This window comes from Macaca fascicularis, chromosome 19 (genome assembly GCF_037993035.2).
Source record: "Macaca fascicularis isolate 582-1 chromosome 19, T2T-MFA8v1.1".
Classification (NCBI taxonomy): Eukaryota; Metazoa; Chordata; class Mammalia; order Primates; family Cercopithecidae; genus Macaca; species Macaca fascicularis.
In genome coordinates this window covers 57324559-57341497 of record NC_088393.1, presented here as the reverse complement: position 1 = coordinate 57341497, position 16939 = coordinate 57324559, and positions in this window count along the sequence as shown.

Here is a 16939-nt window from a genome sequence, read left to right as displayed (position 1 = left end):
CCCAATGAGATCGTTCACCCAGGGGGGCTTGCCAGAGCGAGCGAAGCTGGGAATAGAACTCAGGACTGGCGTCAGGTCGTGCTGGCTCTGAGGATCAGCATGTGTCTGAAGTCGCATCCCAGGATTCCCCCAGGGAGATGTCATTCCTGTTCCTGAGAAAGATCTCCTTCCTCTGTGTCTCTCTCTCTCTCCTCTATGTCTCTGTCCTTGCCTCTTCTTTACATTTCTCTTTGGCTCTTTCTATCTTTCTCCCAGTCTCTCTTCCCCATGTCCTGTCTCTGTGCCTCCATGTCCCTTGTCCCCATTTTCTTTCCTGTATCTCAGTCTCTGTGCTTCCCTTCCCATATCTCAGCCACTCTCCATTCCCTAAGCCTTCTATTTCCTTCCTCTGCTCTTTCTTTTTCCCTCTGCCTTCCTCTGTCTCCACCTCTCCTTCTGGGTGTGTTCCTACCTTTCCTTCCGGAGACTCTGGAAGCTGGCTCAGCCCTTGCCACCCAGATCCCGGTGGCTGCACGCCCTCTGCTGGTGCAGGTGAAGTTTAGATGGCCTGTCCTCTGGTTCCCACACCCTGGTGTCTGCCTCTGACCCTCCTATCGGGAAAGCTTCCTGAGGCCTGGGGCTTCGTAGAAAAAGACGCAGGCTGTGCTGTGGATGCCTGGGAGCCTCTAAGAAAGGGGCCCTGCCATCCCCATCAGACTGGGTTCTCTCACTTGGCAGATGAGTTTCAGAGAGGCAACGCCAGTGCCTCCTCCCCACCCCCTGAAGCCGCCTTTCACACCCATTCAGCCTGTATCCATCCGTTCATTCAACAGTAACTGAGCGCCTACAATGAGTCAGGAGTTGCTCTGGGGTCCCAACCAATAGGGCAGTCTCTCCTTCCGGAGCACCTCAGCTGAGGCGAGTGTGGATTGAAATGCTCTGTTAGTGTAAAGTACACGCTAGATCTTGAGGACTTAATATGAAAAAAAGAGAATATCTGAATACATTTTTATATTGGCTATAGACTGGATATATTTTATATATATAATATACCTGTATATATATAATATAGAGGGTATTACTCTGGGTATATAAGGAAAATCTATTATTAGCATTCATTTCACCTGTTCCTTTTTTCTTTTAAAAACTATTAAATTACATACGTGGCTCATATTGTACTTCCACAGGACAGCGCTGCTCTAGGGACTGGGAATACCAGAGTGAATAAAACAGACGCTGCCTTGTGGAGCTCATGCTCTAGTGGGGGAGGCAGAGACAAAACATGACAGATGTGAGCACTATGAGAAGTGAAGCAGGGCAGGGGAGAGAGTGTCACAGGGCAACTGCTTTACATAAGTAAGAAGTACCATCTGGGCAGTGATCTGAGAGGAGTAAGGGGTGCGGCTGCTTGTGCTCTCACACAGTCCAGCCTCCCCACAGGAGATAAGGGGTACAGACAGGTGGGCGGGCATACAGTAGGCACTTAATCCACCAGAGTCCCTTCCCTCCCTTCCACCCTGCACTCATGCAAAGGCTCAGCTACCCTCAGTCACCTCTCCCAAGTCCCCGAGTCACAGCCTGGTGCCCATTCACCCATGGCTCCCTCCTCACCCTCCCTGGGGCAAACAGGGTCCCAGTCACTTACTTTCCGCAGTGGGACCACCCACCGGGCCCTCGGGCAGGTCCATGGGCCACCCCTGCTGCTGCGCAGCTGCTGGCAAAGCTACCAGCCTCCCTCCTTCACGGGGAGGGACGGAAAAGGACCAGCTGCCCTGCGCACTCCTGGAAGGAGAAGCAGGGGAATGGTGTCCTCGGAGCAGCCACCAAGGGTCGGGGCCTGCCTGGCCCCACCTGTGCTCCAGGACCTCTGGATCCTCACAACCTGTTTGCCACCCCCGCTGGGACCTGAGCAGCTCGGCTCCGACCTGTTTTATGGATTGGAGGTGTGGGTTGGGGAACGAGGCGGCTGACATCAAAGCGGCTAGTGGGTGGGTCGGAGGGTGTCAATGCCTCCCTTCCTTCACACGGCTCATCGCTGGCCCAGGCTGCCTGGTTCTCTTCCCTGGCCTTTGTCCCAGCCTCCTATCCCCAGGCTTGCCCTCCAGTCTGTCCCCACAGGGCCCCAGAGCCAACCTGCCCCTCCCCTGCTCAGTACCCCTGCATGGCTCCCCGAACCCTGGGGACGGGCTAGACCCTGGCCCTGACACCAAGGCCCTGCATGGCCGACCGCCCACCTCAGCACCCCAAATCGCACATGATGCTCCAGCCACACTGAGCTGGACTCTGCCTGGGACGCCCTCCTGCATCCTGCCTCGGCTTCGCGTGGCCTTTTCCGGGAAGCGAGCGGCTGTGTCTGACTCCCACACGGCCCTGGACAGCTGCCGTTCTTGCCACATCAGCCTGGATTTGGCCGGCTGGCTTCTCACGGGAGTTTGATCTTGCTTCGCCCCCTGCTCCCAACCCTCCCGTGGCTCCCTAGTGCCCCAGGACTAAGTTCCAGTCCCTCAGGCTAGAGTGGCATGGAGTAGTCTCTGAAGCTCCTGCCTCTTCCTGTCCCTTTTCTCTCCATCGGGCAACCCGTAGGTCTCTCCTCATCACAGCCCCAAATCTGCTGCTCCCCTGGGTTCCAACTCAGAATGTACACGGTCCCCCAAGCCCAGGCCACCTCCTCCTCGTCCCTGCCAGCCCCACTTGCGGCTGCTCTGGGCAGTCACTGAAGCAGTGACAGGAGTTTGGGGGGCCCCATCCTGCCTCCATTCCACCCAGGCCAACCCAGTGTCTTAGTGGCCGCACTCCGGGAGCTACAGAGACCTGAGTGCTGCTATCATCACAGCAGGCATGGGCGCCCCTTGGGGCCACCAGTCGAGCCTGGGCTCACCTGTCCTCACCCAGCTCCCCAGCACCTGCTCTCCCTAAGCCACGTGGGCCCGCTGCCACCGTGCACTTCTGGAACGTTCTGGAAACACAGGTCTTTGAAGAGACGCCCTTCCAGGGTCTGGAACACCCTGCAGGGTGCAAAGGGGGGCAATGGCCTTGGCCGGGCCCTGGCGCACGGGCTGGGTTTGGGACGAAGTCCTGAGGGACCCCGAGGGTGTTGGTTGATCTCGGGGGTCTGATGGGACTGGGACGGGGACACTGAAGCAGGATGGGGCCCTGGCAGGAGCTCTGGGTGGTGTGTGCCTTGGAGGGCTTTCAAGGGCTCTGACAAGATTTTGGGGGGGTCTCTGGCTGAATTTCTGAGGAGTGTCTGGCTGGATTTTGGGGATTTCGATTTCTGTGGGGGTCTCTGACTGGATTTCAGGAGTCTCTGGCTGGATTTCGGGGGTCTTGATTTCTGCAGGGGTCTGACTGGATTTCTGGGGGCTCTCTGACTGGATTCTGGGGGCTTTGATTTCTGGGGTCTCTGTATTTTGGGGGTCTCGATTTCTTCGGGGGTCTCTGGATTTTAGGGGTCTTGATTTCTGCAGGGGTCTCTGACTGGATTTCTGGGGTCTCTGGCTGGATTTTGGGGGTCTTGATTTCTGCAGGGGTCTGACTGGATTTCTGGAGGTCTCTGGCTTGATTTTGGAGGTCTTGATTTTTGGGGGGTCTCTGGATTTCTGGGGGTCTCTGGCTGGGTTTGGGGGGTCTTGATTTCTGCAGGGCTCTCTGACTGCATTTCGGGGTCTCCATTTCTGGGGTGTCTTTGATGGACTTCTGGGCTCTCTGAGGGAATCTGAGGTCTGACTGGGTTTGGGAGGGACCTGCCAGGATTTCTGGGGATCTCTGACAGAAGTCCAGGCATCTCTGCTGATTTGGGGAGAGTAACAGGATCTTGGGGAAAGTCTCTGGCAGGCTCTGAGGGACAAGTCTGACAGAATTTCTAGATGATTCTGACAGGATTTCGGGGGTCACCTATAAGATTTTCGGGTGGACTCCTTTCAGAATTTCTGAGGGGATGTCAGGATTCTTTTTTTTTTTTTTTTTTTTTTTTGAGACGGAGTCTCGCTCTGTCGCCCAGGCTGGAGTGCAGTGGCTGGATCTTGGCTCACTGCAAGCTCCGCCTCCCGGGTTTACGCCATTCTCCTGCCTCAGCCTCCCGTGTAGCTGGGACTACAGGCGCCCGCTACCTCGCCCGGCTAGTTTTTTGTATTTTTTAGTAGAGACGGGGTTTCACTGTGTTAGCCAGGATGGTCTCGATCTCCTGACCTCGTGATCCGCCCGTCTCGGCCTCCCAAAGTGCTGGGATTACAGGCTTGAGCCACCGCGCCCAGCCAGGATTCTTTTTTTGAGACTGAGTCTCACTCTTGTCACCCAGGCTGGAGTGCAATGGCACGATCTCAGCTCACTGCAACCTCTGCCTCCCACGTACAAGCAATTCTCCTGCCTCAGCCTCCCAAGTAGCTGGGATTATAGTTGCACACCACTACACCTGACTAATTTTTTGTATTTTTTATAGAGACATGGTTTCACTTCCCCGGGATGGTCTCTATCTTCTGACCTCGTGATCTGCCCACCTCGGCCTCCCAAGTGGTCAGGATTTTTTTTTTTGAGATGGAGTTTCGCTCTTGTTGCTCAGGCTGGAGTGCAATGGCGCGATCTCGGCTCACCGCAACCTCTGCCTCCCAGGTTCAAGCGATTCTCCTGCCTCGGCCTCCCTAGTAGCTGGGATTACAGGCGACTGCCACCACACCCAGCTAATTTTTTGTATTTTTAGTAGAGATGGGGTTTCTCCATGTTGGTCAGGCTGGTCTCGAACTCCCGACCTCAGGAGATCCGCCCGCCTCAGCCTCCCAAAGTGCTGGGATTATAGGCATGAGCCACCACGCCCTGCTTGGTCAGGATTTTAATAGGATTTGGGGGGTCCTGACGCAGGGGAATCTCTCCCACAATATGGGGGGCTTCACTAGGATTTCGGTAGGGGCTGGGAAGGGCCACTCTGGGGAACCTCGCCACGGGGCAGGGCGCACCTGGAGCCACGTCCTAGTCTCGGGACACAACCGACGGCCACGAACGACGAACGGCAGTTGAGTTGGGGGAGGAGTGCGTGAGCTTTTCCCGCCAGAAAGAGTAAAAGGAGGCGAGGGATCGCGAGTGCGCGTGCGCAGCGTCTGAGCCCCGCCCCTCCCCGTCCGGGCTCCTCCTAAGACGCAGGTGGACACCGGCGGCCGTCGCGTGCCACGCATGCGCGCTGGCGCAGCGGGCGGTGGCCCCAGAGTTTCTGTCTGGTGGTGGAAGGCGGGGATGGCTGCGCCCGCCATGCTGTGGCTCGTGTTTTCTTCGGCTTCAGGCTTCGGTGAAATGGGCCGAGGAAGAGGGAATTTAACTGAGAGACTCCTTGTCCGTCCCCTATTTCTTTCTTTTTTTTTTTTTGAGATGGAGTCTCGCTCTGTCGCCCAGGCTGGAGTGCAGTGGGGCAATCTCTGCTCACTGCAAGCTCCGCCCCCCGGGTTCAAGTGATTCTCCTGCCTCAGCCTCCCGAGTAGCTGGGATTATAGGCGCCCGCCACCATACCCGGCTAATTTTTGTATTTTTAGTAGAGATGGGGTTTCACCATGTTGGCCGGGCTGGTACCGAACTCCCAACCTCAGGTGATCTACCCGCATCAGCCTCCCAAAGTGCTGGGATTACGGGCGTGAGCCACGGTGTCCGGCCTGTCCTTTCTATATATTGCCAGATTTTCTTTTCTTTTCTTTTCTTTTCTTTTCTTTTCTTGTCTTGTCTTGTCTTGTCTTGTCTTGTCTTGTCTTGTCTTGTCTTGTCTTGTCTTGTCTTGTCTTGTCTTGTCTTGTCTTGTCTTGTCTTGTCTTGTCTTGTCTTTTCTTTTCTTTTCTGTAAGATCCCTGTTGGGTTTTGTTAACAAGGCTATGCTGATATATAATGTGTGGAGAAGTGTTCTCTCTTTTTCTGTTCTTTGGAAGTGCTAGTGTAGGATTGATGTTATTTATTTTTTATATGTTTGGAAGAAGTCACCAGCCATCTGGACCTAGAGTTTTCTTTGTGGAAATACTTTAAATTACAAATTCTATTTCTTTTATAAAAATACAATTATTCAGATGCTCTATTTTATTTTTGGTAAGTTGTGGTTTTCAAGGAATTTTTCCATTTTATCTAAAATTTCAAATAATTTGCATAAAGTTCATAATATTGTCTTTTTTTGGAGGGGGAGAAATGCGGTCTTATTATGTTAGGCTGGTCTCGAACTCCTGGCCTCAAATGATCTTCCTACCTTGGCCTCCCAAAGTGCTGGTGTTACTGGCATGAGCCACCATGCCCAGCCAATCTTTTTAGTATCTGTAAGATATGTGGTGATGGATATTAATAATTTGTGCCATCTCTCTTTTCTCTTCTCCCCTCCCCTCCGTTTACCCTTCTCCTCTCGCCTCCCCCTTCTCCCCTCCCCCTTTCTCCCCTCCCCCTACTTCCCTCTCCTTTCCCCTTCCCTCCGCCTCCCCCCCCTTCTCCCCCTTCCCTTCCCCCTCCCGTCTCTTCCCCTCCCACCTCCCCTCTTCCCCTCCCCTGTACCTTCCCCTACCTTTCCCCGCCTCCTCCCCTCCTCTTCTCCCATTCCCCCACTCCCCTCCTTTCCACTCCCGCTCCCCTTCCTTCCCTCCCCCTTCCCCTTCCTCCTGTACCCTCCCCTCCCCTCCCCTCCCCCTTCCTCTCTTTTTGAGACAGGGTCTCACCCAGGCTAGAATGCAGTAATGTGACCCTAGCTCACTGTGGCCTCCACCTCCTGGGCTCAAGTAATCCTCCTACCTCAGCCTCCTGAGTAGGTAGGACTTCAGCCATGTGCCCTCAAGCTCCTGATCTGCTGTTCTTTTTCCAGCTTTTTCCCTCCAACTTCTTGAGGTGAATGCTTAGGTCACTGATATTTTTAGGTCGTTAGGTCATTGATGGTTTTTTTTGAGACTCGAGTTTCACTCTGTTACCCAGTCTGGAGTGCAGTGGCGCCATCTTGGCTCACTGCAACCTCTGCCTCTAGAGTTCAAGCGATTCTCCTGCCTCAACCTACTGAGTAGCTGGGATTACAGGCGTGCCCTGCCATGCCTGGCTAATTTTTTGTATTTTTAGTAGAGTTAGGGTTTCAACATGTTGGCCAGACTGGTCTTGAACTCCTGACCTCAGGTGAGCCACCTGCCTTGGCCTCCTAAAGTGCTGGGATTAGAGGCGTGAGCCACTGTGCCCAGCCAGGTCATTTGATTTTTAATAATCTCTTCTAATACATGCATTTAGAGCCACCATTTGCCTTCTAAAAACTTCTGTAGCTACACTTGACACATTTGTTATGTCACATTTCTATTATTATTTTTTGAGACAGAGTCTCGATCTGCCACCCAGACTGGAGTGCAATGGCACCATCTTGGCTCACTGCAATCTCCACCTCCTGGGTTCAAGCGGTTCTCCTGCCTCAGCCTCCTGAGTAGCTGGGATTACAGGCATGCACCACCACACCCGGCTAATTTTTGTATCTTTTGTAGAGATGGGGGTTTCTCCATGTTGGCTAGGCTGGTCTCGATCTCCTGACCTCAAGTGATCTGCCTGCCTCAACCTCCCAGAGTGCTGGGATTATTGGCATGAGCCACCATGCCTGGCCACGTTTCCATTATTATCAATTCAAAATATTTTCTAATTTGACCTGAGTGATAATTTTTAGAGATATATTGCTTACTTCCCTGTTATATTTTTATTATTTATTTATTTATTTTTGAGATGGAGTCTTGCTCTGTTGCCAGGTTGGAGTACAGTGGCATGATCTTGGCTCACTCCAACCTCTGCCTCCTGAATTCAAGCGATTCTCCTGCCTCAGCCTCCTGAGTAGCTGGGACTATAGGCACGCACCACCACGGTCAGCTTTTTTTTTTTTTTGTATTTTCAGTAGAGACAGGGTTTCACCATGTTGGCCAGGACGGTCTCAATCTCTTGACCTCGTGATTCGTCCGCCTCAGCCTCCCAAAGTGCTGAGATTACAGGCATGAGCCACTGCGTCTGGCCCCGTGCTATCTTTTTATTATTGCTTCGTATTTAATTCACTGTGGTCAGAGAACATACAAACATACTCTATATGATTTCCCTTCTTTGACGTTTGTTGAGATTTGCTTTATAGTCCATGATTTGGTCTGTTTTAGCAAATGCTTCATGTATATTTGAAAAGAGTGGCCAGGCACGGTGGCTCATACCTGTAATCCCAGCACTTTGGGAGACCAAGTTGGGTGGATCATCTGAAGTCAGGAGTTCAAAACCAGCCTGGCCAACATGGCGAAACCCTGTCTCTACTAAAAATACAAAATTAGCCAGATGTGGTGGCATGTGCCTGTAATCCAAGCTACTCAGGAGGCTGAGGCAGGAGAACCTGGGAGATGGAGGCTGCAGTGAACTGAGATCGTGCCACTGCACTACAGCCTGGGCAAGACAGAGTGAGACTCCATCTCAAAAAAAAAAAGAAAAAAAAAAAAAGGCCAGGCATGGTGGCTTATGCCTGTAGTCCCAGCACTTTGGGAGGCTGAGGCAGGTGGATCACCTGAGGTTGGGAGTTCGAGACCAGCCTGACCAACATGGTGAAACCCCATCTCTACTAAAAATAAAATAAAAAAAAAACTAGCCAGGCGTGTTGGTACACGCCTGTCTTCCCAGCTACTTGGGAGGCTGAGGCAGGAGAATTGATTGAATCTGGGAGGCAGAGGTTGCTATGAGCCGATATTGTGCCATTAGACTCTAGCATGGGCAACAAGAGTGAAACTCTGTCTCAAACAAACAAACAAAAGAACAGAGTGCATATCCTGCAGTTCAGCTATGTCAGGTCAAGTTTGTTAATCCTGCTATTCAAATCTTTAATATCTTTACTGTTTGCTTCTTGTACTGAATGACTGTGGATTTTTCCATTTCTCCTTTCAGTTCTGTCATTTTTGCTTTATATATGTTGAAGCTATATTATTAAATGCATGCAGATTTAGAACGGTTGTATCCTTCTGGTGACTTGACCCTCTTTATTACCTTGAAATGTCCTTTTTTACTTCTAGCAATGCTTTTTGCCTTAATGGCTACTTTGATGTAGAGATTACTCCAGCTTTCTTTGGTTAGTGTTTATATAGTGTATCTTTTTCATCCTGTAACTTTCCATCTTTTTGTGTGCTTACAGTTAAGGCATGTCTCTTGTAACAGCATATAGTTGGGTTTTGTTTTTATGCTGACTGCTAATTTTTGACTTTACCAAAACTCTTAGTGAAGTGTAATATCTATATAGAACAGTCCACAGATCATAAGTGATAAGCTTTATGAATTTTCAGAAATTGAACCCATCTGTGTTATCTAAACCCATTTCAATATACAACATACTACCTGCCTCCGAGACTCTTCCTCATGGCTCCTTCCAGTCCCTATTCTCCTAAGGGTGACTTTTACCCTAGTTTTTTTTCTTTTTCTTTTTTTGTTTTGAGACAGAGTCTCCTTCTGTGGCCCAGGCTGGAGTGTAGCAGCGCAATCTCGTCTCACTCTAACCACCGCCTCCCGGGTTCAAGCAATTCTCATGTCTCAGCCTCCCGAGTAGCTAGGATTACAGGCACGTGCTACTGTGTCTGGCTAATTTTTGTATTTTTGGTAGAGATGGGGTTTCACCATGTTGGTCAGGCTGGTCTTGAACTCCTGACTTCAGGTGATCTGCTCACCTTAGCCTCCCAAAGTGCTGGGATTACATGCATGAGCCACTGTGCCCGGCCTACCCCAATTTCTAATGACATAGATAAGTTTTATTTGTTTTCTTATTCAGAATAAATAAAACCATACAGAAACTTTTTTGTTTCTGGTTCTTTTGTTAAACGTCATATAAGATTCAACCATGTTGTTGCATGTAGTTGTAGATCAGAAAATATGTGCCTTTTATTTGGAGTATTTAGTGTCAGTTACTTAAAAATATCTTTATACAGTATTTTTTAAATTTCAAACATACATAAAGTAAACATAATGAACCCATATATACCTAACACGTAGCTTTAGCAATTATCAACATTCTGCCTTTTTTTTTTTTGGAAACAGGGTCTCTCTCTGTTACCCAGGCTGGAGTACAGTGGCGCATTCTTGACTGACTGCAACCTCCATCTCCCAGGCTCAAGCGATCCTCCCACCTTGGATCTGTGAGTTGATGTCTTTCATCAATTTTGTAAAATTCTTGCCCAGTAGTTCGTTAGTATTGCTTCCTCCTCATTGTTTTTTTCCTCTCTTCTAGGACTCTAATATGTATTTCTTAGACCTTTTAACCATGATCTGTATGTCTCATATGTTTTTAATGTATTTTCTACCCTATTTCTGTGTAATTTAATCTAGATATTTTCTATTGATCTGTTTTCCAGTGTGTCTAACCTGCTGTGGGACTAATCTACTGAATTTTTATTTTAATTAATTTATTTTTAAGTTCTAGAATTTATATTGGATTCTTCCCCACTCCTTAGATTCCAGTTCTCTGATGAAATTATCCATCTTTTCATCTATTTTTGGGGAACATATTAATTATAGTTATTTGAAAGCCTATATCTGAGAACTCTAATATCTGGATCACCTTTGGGTACATACTTCTAGTGTATATTTTTTCTCTTGGTTTTCTGTCATTTGGTCTTATTTCCTGGCAAGATTGGTAATTTTTAAATTAAAATATAAAAATTAGATGGTATTATCTTCCCTTGGAAATAATTTAATTTTCTTGGCTGGGCGTGATGGTTCATACCTGTAATCCCAGCACTTTGGGAGGCCGAGACGGGTTGATCACAAGGTCAGGAGTTCAAGGCCAGCCTTGTTAATATGGTGAAACCCCATCTACCGGGTTCAAGCAACTTTCATGCCTCAGCCTCCCGACTAGCTGGGATTACAGGTGCCCGCCACTGTGCCTGACTAATTTTTGTATTTTTAGTAGAGATGGGGTTTCACCATGTTGGCCAGACTGGTCTTGAACTCCTGACCTCAGGTGATCCGTCTGCCTCAGCCTCCCAAAGTGTTGGGATTACAGGTGTGAACCATCACACCTGGCTTGTATTCAGCTTTTATAGTTTTTAGTGGGGAGTTAGTCAGCTACTAGCTACTCCATCCATAGTGGCAAGCAAAAGTTTGGGATAATCTTTTTGATGAGTAAATACATATATGTTACTTCCTTAATTGTAACACTTAGCTCACTTCCCATTTTAAATAGAATAACATAAAAACTCCTCACTGTGCCCCAAAGACCCTGCATGATCTGCTGTCTTGTACCCTACATCTACTTTTGTGATCTTATTCCCTATTTATCTCCATCAATAACTGCTCTGTCCAGCTTGGCCTCTTTGTTTTTGATCAAGCCAAGCCATTTCCAACCTCAGGACCTTTGCACTTGCTGTTCCCTCAGCCTGAAAGTCTCTTTCTCCAGATTTACCATGGACGGGATTTGCTCCATTACCCCAGTTCAGTCTCTGTGTATGTATCAGAGAGACTACCCTATCTAAGATGAGCTCAGTCCCCTTGGAGTTTCCTTTCTGCCTCATGTTGCTTTATTCTTCACAGCATTTGCCATTGCTTGATAGACATTTATTGTTTCTCTCCCCCACCAAATCTCGTGAGGCTGGGGCATTGTTTTATTCACTGCTTAATCCCCACTGCTTAGAATAGTGTCAGGGGTCTGGGCACATTGGTTCATGCCTATAATCCCAGGACTTTGGGAAGCTGAGGCAGGCAGATCGCTTGAGCCCAGGAGCTCGAGACCAGTCTGGGCAACATGGAGAAACCCCATTTCTACAAAAAAAAAAAAAAAAAAAAAAAAAAAAATTACAAAAATTAGCCGGGCATGGTGGCATATGCCTGGGGTCCCAGCTACTCAGGAGGCTGGGGTGGGAGGATCACCTGAGCCCAGGAGGCAGAGGTTGCAGTGAGCTCAGATCACGCCACTGCACTCCAGCCTGGGCGACAAAGTGAGACTCCGTCCCCCGCCCCCCCCCCCCCAAAAAGAATAAACCCCAAAGTCTTATGAATTAACACTTTTTTTCCAGTCAAAAAATCAGGATAATATCAGGGAATACCAGACCTGGTAACTGAGTAGATGCTGGGGGTCTCACTCAAGTGTGTGAAGCCACTGGGAGGAAGACGCTGAAATAGTCTGAGATGTAGTGGTTGTGGGTGGGTTCATGAGATTTTCTTGGGGGAAGCAAGGCCCAGGAGAGAGTGGCCCATCCCCATCCTCTGTTGCTTTCTTTCTCTCTAATTGGGCTAATGCCCAGTTAAGTCTTCAAAGATCTTGAGCACTGAGAGGCTTTCAGGCCCCCTCCTCTATAACATAATAATGTAAAGTGGAGACCAGCTGCTAGTAAAGCACTAAATGCAAAAAGTAAAACTATAAAGTTAGTAAAAGAAAACGTAGGAAAGTATTAATGACTTCTTTTAGGGATCTCAGAAGGATGAATCATAAGTCAAAAAAATTAATTTGATTATACCAGTATTAAGGGTTTCTATTCATCAAGGATCCCAAGGGCCAAGATCATGAGAGATGAGATGATGGCCCAGCGGAAGATACTTGCAGTGTCTAAAATTGAGCAGGGGCTGGGCATGGTGGCCTACACCTGTAATCCCAGCACTTTGGGAGGCCAAGGCAGGCAGATCACCCGAGGTCAGGAGTTTGAGACTGGCCTGGCCAACAGATTTTGTATTTTGTAGCCGGATGTGGTGGCACATGCCTATAATCCCAACTACTTGGGAAGCTGAGGCAGGAGATTCACTTAAACCTGGGAGGTGGAGGTTGTGGTGAGCTGAGATCATGCCACTACACTCCAGCCTGGGCGACAGAGTGAGACTCCATCTCTATTAAAAAAAAAAAAATTAAATTGACAAGGGATTAAAAGGTAGGTGATTGAAGGAACTCCTACAAATAAAAAAGAAAAGGGTAACAACCCCATCAGAAAAAAATGACCAAGAATTTACAGAAAAGCAGGCAATTTACAGAAGGGGAAATCCAAAAAACTAACAAATATGTGATAAGGAGCTCAAAAGATTAGTAACCAGAAACGTTCCAATCAAAGCAACAGGAAACTACCCTTTTTAGATTGGCAGACCTCAACAAGCTGAATAATGCTTTATCATTTAGGGTTTGATTAGAGAAGCAGATCCATTGTGACTTATACAGTTGATCCTTGAACAATCAAGTTTGAACTGCAAGGGTCCACTTACACATTATTCAAAAAATATATTGAGGCCAGGTGTGGTGGCTCATGCCTGTAATCCCAGCACTTTGGGAGGCCAAGACAGGAGGATCGCTTGAGCCTAGGAGTTTGAAACCACCCTGGGTAACATATGGAGACCCTGTCTCTACAAAAAAATTTTAAAAAAGAAACAATTAGGGCTGGACGTGGTGGCTCATACCTGTAATCCCAGCACTTTGGGAGGCCAAGGTAGGCAGATCATTTGATGTCGGGAGTTTGAGACCAGCCTGACCAACATGGTGAAACCTCATCTCTACTAAAAATATAAAAAAAATTAGCCAGGTGTGGCTGGGCGCAGTGGCTCACACCTGTAACCCCAGCTCTTTGGGAGGCCAAGGTAAGAGGATCACCTGAGGTCAGGAGTTCAAGGCCAGCCTGGCCAGCATGATGAAACCCCATCTCTACTAAAAATACAATAATTGGCCAGGCGTGGTGGCGGGCACCTGTAATCCCAGCTACTCGGGAGGCTGAGGCAGGAGAATTGCTTGAACCAGGGAGGCGGAGGTTGCAGTGAGCTAAGATTGTGCCATTGCACTCCAGCCTGGGTGACAGAGCAAGAGTCTGTCACAAACAAAAAGTTAGTGTATCAAAACTTATGTATACAAACACAGACTATACATGGCACCTTTAAAAGTCGAGAGAAATGTAAACAAACATAAAGATGCAGTATTAAATCATAACTGCATAAAATTCACTGCAGTAAGACTGTACTGCGGTAGTATTTTTGCAGCCACTTTCCATTGCTATTGCAGTGGGCTCAAGTGCTGTGGGTATCTGCTCAAAATGCTGTGTGATGCTAATCATCTGCCAGTGAGCAGTTTGTCTCTTTCCTAAATCGTACATTGCAGTAAAGTGATCTCTTGAGATTATCACATATTTTTCACTGTGTTTAGTGCAATATGGTAAACCTTGAGGAACACCATGGGACCCACATGAAGTTCCACTAATGATGCTGGAAGTGCTCCCAAGAAGCAGAGAAAAGTTACAACATACCAGAAAAAGTTGACTTGCTTGATGTACAAATTGTAGTCTGTAGCTGTAGTTGCCCACCATTTCAGACACACAATTCATCTTATCAACAGAAGGCATAAACTTAGGGTTACCCTAGGTATAGTACACTAGTGTAAATGCAATTTATCTTCCTTACAATTTTTTGTTTTGTTTTTGAGACGGAGTTTCGCTCTTGTTGCCCAGGCTGGGGTGCAGTGGCATGATTTCGGCTCACTGCACCCTCCACCTCCCAGGTTCAAATGATTCTCCTACCTCAGCCTCCCACATGGCTGGGATTACAGGCATGCGCCACCACGCCCAGCTAACTTTTGTATTTTTAGTAGAGATGGGGTTTCACCATGTTGGTCAGGCTGGTCTCAAAGTCCTGACCTCAGGTAGTCCTCCCGCCTCAGCCTCCAGAAGTGCTGGGGTTACAGGCGTGAGCCACCGTGCCCGGCGATTTTATTTTTTTTTTAACCCTCTCCTAACTTCCTCTGATTTCCTTAGTAACATTTTCTTTTCGGTAGCTCACTTTATTGTTTGCATATAGTATATAATACATATAACACAGTGAGGCATGGTGGCTCACGCCTGTAATCCCAGAACTTTGGGAGGCCAAGGTGGGCTGATCGCTTGAGCCTAGGAATTGGAGACACCCCAGGGCAACATGGTGAAACCCTCCTCTCTACTAAAAACACAAAAATTAGCCAGGTGTGGTTGTGAGAGCTTTACCTGTGGTCCTGGCTACCTGGGAGGCTGAGGAGGGGGGATCGCTTGAACCAGGGAGGTCGAGGCTGGAGTGAGCTATGATCGTGCCACTGCACTCCACCCTGGGTGACAGGGCAAGATCCTGTATCAAAAAAAAAAAAAAAAAAAATCCCAGAAAACATATATCATAAAAAATATGTGTTCATCTAGTGTTTATGTAAAGCTTCTGGTCAATAGCACGCTGTTAGTCATTAAGGTTTTGGGGAGTCAAAATTGATCTTCAGATTTTTTCCATCGCAGAGGGTTAGTCCCCTAAACCCTGAGTTGTTCAGGGTAAACTGTTTAATAGAATTGTTAATTAACTAATTGCTTTAACAGCTTTATTGAGTCATCATTCACACACCACATAGTTTACCCATTTAAAGTGTATAATTCAGTGGTTTTCAGTATACTCACAGAGTTCTACAATCATCACAATTAATTTTAGAACATTTTCACCACTCCGAAACAAAGCCCCACATCTCTTAGCCATTATCCTTAACTCAACCTTCCTTTCCCTGAAGCCCCACATAACCATGAATCTGCTTTCTGTCTCTGTAGATTTGCCTTGCTAAATAAACTTTATAGGAAGCCATTGGTTTGGACTGAGCTCCTGCACTAGGCCCAAGAGACCAGCGGAGTCACTCATGCTACAGTTCCATGTCAGCAAGCTGAAACTAAATTATCTGACCTCTGAGAATTTAGAGGAGACAGGAGAGAGAGAAATAACAGCCACATCTTCTAGCTAGCATGATAAGGAAGTCCCCTCTGTTTTAACCTTTACAAGTAAAGTAACTTTGTTTGTTTGTTTGTTTGTTTTTTGAGACGGAGTCTTGCTCTGTTGCCCAGGCTGGAGTGTAATGACGTGATCTCGGCTCACTGCAACCTCTGCCTCCTGGGTTCAAGCAATTCTTCTGCCTCAGCCTCCTGGGTAGCTGGGATTACAGGCACCCACCGCCATGCCCGGCTAATTTTTTGTATTTTTAGTAGAGACGTGGTTTCACTGTGTTGGCCAGGCTGGTCTGGAACACCTGACCTCAGATGATCCACCCGCCTTAGCCTTCTAAAGTGCTGGGGTACAGGCATGAGCCTCCACACCTGGCCACAAGTAAAATAACTTTGAAATAATCAATTGGGGCCGGGCACGGTGTTTCACACCTGTAATCCCAGCACTTTGGGAGGCTGAGGCAGGCGGATCACGAGGTCAGGAGATGGAGACCATCCTGGCTAACATGGTGAAACTCTGTCTCTACTAAAAATACAAAAAATTAGCCGGGCATGGTGGTGGGTGCCTATAGTCCCAGCTACTCAGGAGGCTGAGGCAGGAGAATCGCTTGAACCTGGGAGGCAGAGGTTGCAGTGAGCTGAGATCGCGCCACTGCACTCCAGCCTGGGCGACAGAGCGAGACTCCATCTCAAAGGAAAAAAAAAAAAAAAAAAAAAAGGAGGTATTCAAAACGAATCTGATAGTTTGATGACAGATAATTGTTCTGTAATAAAAAAATTTAAAAAGAAAAATGAAAAAGAAACGTAATCCCTGGTCAGGCACAGTAGTTCACGCCTGTAATCCCAGCACTTTGGGAGGCTGAGGTGGGTGGATCACTTGAGGTCAGGAGTTCGAGACCAGCCTGGCGAACATGGTGAAACCCCGTCTCTACTAAAAATACAAAAATTAGCTGGGTGTGGCAGCAGGAGCCTTTAATCCCAGCTACTCAGGAGGCTGAGGCAGGAGAATCACTTGAACCCGGGAGGTATAGATTGCAGTGAGCCGAGATCGGAAACCACCCTTCTCTGCTCGGCTCATGGGAACACTCATTCTACTTTACAGAATGAGGTACTGCCCTATTCTAGGATTGCAAATAAAAGCCAATGTGGGCCGGGTGCAGTGGCTCACGCCTGTCATCCCAGCACTTTGGGAGGCCAAGGTGGGTGGATCATGAGGTTAGGAGTTTGAGAACAGCCTGGTCAATATGGTGAAACCCTGTCTCTACTAAAAAATACAAAAATTAGCCGGGCATGATAGTGTGTGCCTGTAG